The sequence below is a fragment of the Macrotis lagotis genome, chromosome 1 (genome assembly GCF_037893015.1).
Source record: "Macrotis lagotis isolate mMagLag1 chromosome 1, bilby.v1.9.chrom.fasta, whole genome shotgun sequence".
Taxonomy (NCBI): Eukaryota; Metazoa; Chordata; class Mammalia; order Peramelemorphia; family Peramelidae; genus Macrotis; species Macrotis lagotis.
In genome coordinates, this window is record NC_133658.1 from 419,930,816 (window position 1) to 419,935,985 (window position 5,170).

At 34.3% G+C, this 5,170-nt stretch overlaps 1 long non-coding RNA gene across 1 annotated transcript in view; it reads right to left on the minus strand.

The window, feature by feature from the left end:
• LOC141518593 (uncharacterized) overlaps positions 1-1,961 on the minus strand; it is a 74,473-nt gene extending 72,512 nt beyond the window's left edge. Inside the window, exon 1 of the long non-coding RNA XR_012477233.1 lies at positions 1,916-1,961. This is a non-coding gene — a long non-coding RNA (uncharacterized LOC141518593). The remainder of the gene's footprint in view (positions 1-1,915) is intronic.
• Between the last annotated feature and the right edge of the window lie 3,209 nt (positions 1,962-5,170).

Genomic DNA, 5,170 nt, shown 5'->3' on the forward strand with positions numbered 1-5,170 from the left:
ACCTCTAATGGCTTGTTCAGAGGTGAGGGTACACAGTCTGAACTCTTCGGTCAGAGGCACACAAAGCACCCATTAGGAGGAGCAGGCTTGTGATGTGACTTCATGTGCAGAGTGTAAAGGTACACGAGTGTCCTTGCTTGTTGGCATTTCATTTACCAGTTGCCTCTGTACTTGGGCCCTGGCAGATTCCACACAAATCTGAAAGACAGGCTGTCATACTGAGAACCTGCTGCCTACCACTGAAATTGAGAGGCTTGGCAGTTATGCAAACAGTAACTGGGTTTGAGTTGTTTTGATTACAAGTTAAACAGAAAGTCATTGGCAGGGCCAATATAAATCTGCAGAGGTTCTTTCTCCCCCTCCCCCCTTCTTCCCTATTTTTCTTTCTTTCAGAAAAATTCGTATGTAGGTGTTTCTATAATTTCTACGGGATTTGTTAGGAAGGAGGTTGAAGGAAAGAATACCTCTTTGGGCTGATTTTGTTTATGGGTTGAGATTGTGAATTTATATTTTAGAAGAAAACATATTAAGCTTTGCACTCTATGTGGTCACTGAATGTCAGAGCTTGGTGTTCTCTTCAAAATTAGCTTCTTTACTAGATGAGAAACTAATGGAGGGAATAAATATTTGAGAAGGCCTTTTAAAATATCCTGCTTCAAGCCTACACTCCAATAAAAAACATCCTGATTTCAGTGACCTTTTTGATTCTGACTCAAACCACCTGCTAGACATCCTCTCTCTCTCTCTCTCTCTCTCTCTCTCTCTCTCTCTCTCTCTCTCTATCTCTCTCTCTCTCCTTCTTTTCTTCTCTCTCTTTCTCTGTCTGTCTCTCTGTCTCTGTCTCTGTCTCTGTCTCTGTCTCTGTCTCTCTCTCTTTCTCTCTTCTGTCTCTCTGTCCCCTCTCTCCCCGCTCAGTTTCTATTTCTTATACAGTCATCCTGTTTCATGTTTTGCCTAGTAGGCTGAATTAATGGAAAGGACCCAAACTAACATTATGTAGGCAAAGAAAAGGAACCTGGGTGCTTTAATTATATTCCCCCATGAAACTCTTTCTATTCTCTTCCAGCAGGGGCTTTGCAAACCACTATATCCTGGTCTGAACCTCTCCTTGCAATTTAAAAGGAAATCCATGTTAATTTTGGAAAGAGAGGAAGAAATACATTTAATTGTTGCATCTATTGTTTTGGGCTGCCTGGCTAGAAGCAGATTTCCTTGAGTGAGGCAGGCTGACTTCAAGTAGCAAAAATGCATTTGATTTACAGAACTAAATTCTCTCTACAAAGTGGAAGGGCTATAGCCCTTATATTGGGAAACTGAAACTGCATAATGTGACACAGTTCTTGGAGATAGCCCAACTATATGAGATAGGACTTTTTTATTTATTCACCAATTCCACCATAAAACTTTATGAGGAGGAGGAATCCAACTTGACAAACTTCAGCTGATACTGGCCTAGCTTTCAGTAACATGTCTCTGAAGAAGCAGAATTTTAAAAGGGCCTCATTTGGACAAAGTTAATTACTGTACAATAATTGCATTCTAAATTCAGTTTCTTTCTAGATACAGTAAATTGAAAAGCACATGATAAAACAATCCAAAGTTACTGTATTTGCAAGTTGATAATTGCCTTTGTCATATACTGAATGCCCACCACTTCTTCTCTCCCTGGAAAGGGAAAACTTCCAAAGTTTTCTTGAATGCTGTCTTGAAAGATGGGGCTATGGAAATCTAAAAATTCTGGACATTTGAGGAATTTGGGAGCTGTGGATTGCAGTATACCTCAATTAGGTGCTATGACAGCATAATGTAATAGGAAGACAAATATTAAAGATGATTCAAATTCAAAAGCATATCCTTAACCAGATAAGGGACCTTGGGAAAGTCAACTATGTTCTCTGAGTCCCAGGTTTCTTACTTGTAACATGGCGATAACTAAGTTTTCAGTATCTGCTCCTCAGGACTGTTCCAATGAAATGCTTTTATAAATTGTCAGGGGATATAGAATGCAACTCAGAATTTGTCGATGTCACACAATCCATATGTCAGAACCTAAGTCTTCCTGACTTTGAGATCAGCTTTCTATCTACTACAGCAATGTTAAAATATTATGTAAATGAAATATATCATGTATTAATTCCATTACATTAAATATTGCTTTTTAATAATAACATATAGCTATACATGTAGTTCATATATACATGTATTCTATTTATGTATCTAATATTATATGTGCGTGTTTTATATAATATATATACTAGGTTACATTCACATAGTATATATATATATATATATATATATATATATATATATATATATATATATATATATATATATATATATATATATATATATATATATATATATGGTGTATAGATGAAAGCTCTGGACCTCAGGTAAAGAACTACCAGACTAGATGATTTCTAAGGTCGCTCCCAACTTTTTAAATACTACAATTCTATAATTTAACTAAAATGCAGCTATCATCAGCACTCTGATTCAATTACTTACCACAAACCCTCTTACTTATGCAAAAAGTCCCCTTGTGCCTCCTTACCCAGCAATGCCCAAATTTGACCTAGTGATGTCAGCAAAAGATACAAAGAGGTATTTTGCAAAATAACAAAATTATTACTTAGTACTAGTAACACATTGACACATTTCTCTAGAGATTCAAAAGCACTTCCTTTATAGCAATCCAAGTTTATGTTGAATCTTGAATGAATCAGAGCAAAAAACTTCTCTACTCATTTTTATTTGGAGAAAACAAAAGCAAAACTAGGCTCTTAAATAAAATATATTTTTCTTTCTGTTTTCCTTGAAAACCATGCTTATATTTTGTATAATGAGGTCATTTTTCTTAAAGGAAAGAATACCAAATCTGAGTTGATCCTATCCTTTATCCTGTGACCTTGTCAAAGTCACTTTTCCTGTGTGGTGCTCAGTTTTACCTTCTCCAAACTAGAGGGGGTTACATGATTTCTAAAGTCCTTTCTAGCTTTAAAGTCTTATGATTATACTTCTGGTTTTTCTGAACTCTATCCCTTGACTAGTCTATTAAATAAAAATTTTAGCATTCTGAGAATTTTGTCTATGGTCATTAGACTTTTTACTTAAGATATAATATCCAAAATGCATGTGAGTGATATGCATACAGTCAGTGTAGAAATTCTTCAGGTAGTTCAATTTTATACATTGTGTTTATGGGTATATTGTTTTGAGATAATTCCATGCTCTTAAATTTTAATTTCATCCAATTTGATTGGTCCTTTCATCTTCACCTATCATTGCCTTAAAGTAGCAATTTGCTCTCATTTTGAGGTGCAATTTTTACCTATTTTTTTGGAGAATGAATATTATCATTATAGCTGTTCTTGCTGCTGCTGCTGTTGTTATGTCAAGCCTGTGGTTCTATTGCTATCTAGGAATCCCAAAAAGGAAACTCCTTTCACTAGTGTAGGTTAGCAACTTCTTTATAATGCACAGACTTAGAGAATTCTTAGCACATGGGGAACACTGGGTATGGTAAGAAAAATTATGAGATTGATTTAAGGTGCCACAGTTAGGATCTGTCAGAGGCAAGATTTGAATGTATGCCTTTCTGAAACAAGATAAACTTTCTCTCTTGATATTATATCAAGATAGAAAAAAGAATAGGATCAAGAATATTTGTAATCCTAGATTATAAAAATTTGTATTAAATTTATGAAATTAATTAGACTGAGTGGTAAAATTATGTCAGAAATTTACCAGTAATGAAAATACTGGTAAAATAGAATGAAATTTCTAACGCTTAATAGTACTAACAAACTAGTATTCATTCAACTCAATATCCCTGCCTCATGTAGTGAGGAATCATGGAGCATATTTTTTCTTGGAATCAAAACCTGGGTTAAAATCCTGGCTTTGAAATTCATTAAATCGATCAATTCAGACAAATTATTTATTTTTTCACACCTCAGTTTCTTCATTTGTAAAATGGGGATAATACTTGTACATTTATTCCACAGTTATATTTTGAAAAAAATACTTCTATATGAAAAGCAACACATGAATATGAATTATTGCACACAAGGGAATGCCTCAAACCAATGAAAATGCAGATCTGGCCAAGCCCAAAACCAAAATTATAAATCTTCTCTGAACTATCGTTGTTATCTCATCAGAAAGAAGCATTTGGCATTTTCTGTTTTGCCCTCTCAGTTCTCTAATATTTTGAATTTCAAATTCATTCCCATCAATATTCATCTGTTGAAATATTGTCATTTTTAAGACCTGACTCAAAAATTTAATTCTCAATGGAGACTTCTTTGTTCAAACTGACTGGGAATAATCTCTGTCCCTGTTTGCTTTAGATAGCATTTTGCTTATGTTTTTCCTCATGAGTTTATCAAAGTCTCAAGAAACTGCAAATTCCTTGAGGTCATGGATCACCACTTCTTTTCTTCTTCATACCTTGCACTGACCATAATCACATTAGCAGCATGCTGTGTAGAGAAAGGAAAAGGACAGGCATACTTCATTTTATAGGTTTTTATTTTGTTATGCTTTGCAGATAGCATTTTTTTTAAATGAAAAGTTTCTTTTAATCCTGCATCAAACAATTATATCAGTGCCATTTTTTCCCAACAGTATATGTTCATGACATGTCTCTGTGTAACATTTTGGTAATTCTCACAATATTTCAAACTTTTCCCCTTAGTATTTAATCTGTTATGGTGACCTGTCATTAGTGATACTTAATGTTGCTATTATAATTGTTTTTGGATGCCCCAAACCATGCTGATATAGCACTGTGAAATTAATAAAATGTGTGTCGTCTGACTTCTCTACCTCCTACCCATTCCTCTACCTTTCTCCTTCAGGACTCCATATTCCTTAAGAAACAACATTATTGAAAATTATTTTAGAAACTTTGTCGATTAAGCAACAGCAATAATTAAGAGTATGTACTCTAATTTTGAAACATGATCTACTCTTCTATCAATAGCATCACATGATAAAGAGAAATCTTTCATGAAAGGTCCAATCTTTGTAGCAAACTTCATTGTTGTCTTGTTTTAAAAAATTACCACAGCTTCTCTAACCTTCAATATTAATCAGTCTGATCAGTCAGCAGTCATCAACACTGAGGCAAGACCTTCTATCTGCAAAAAGATTATGATTTACTGAA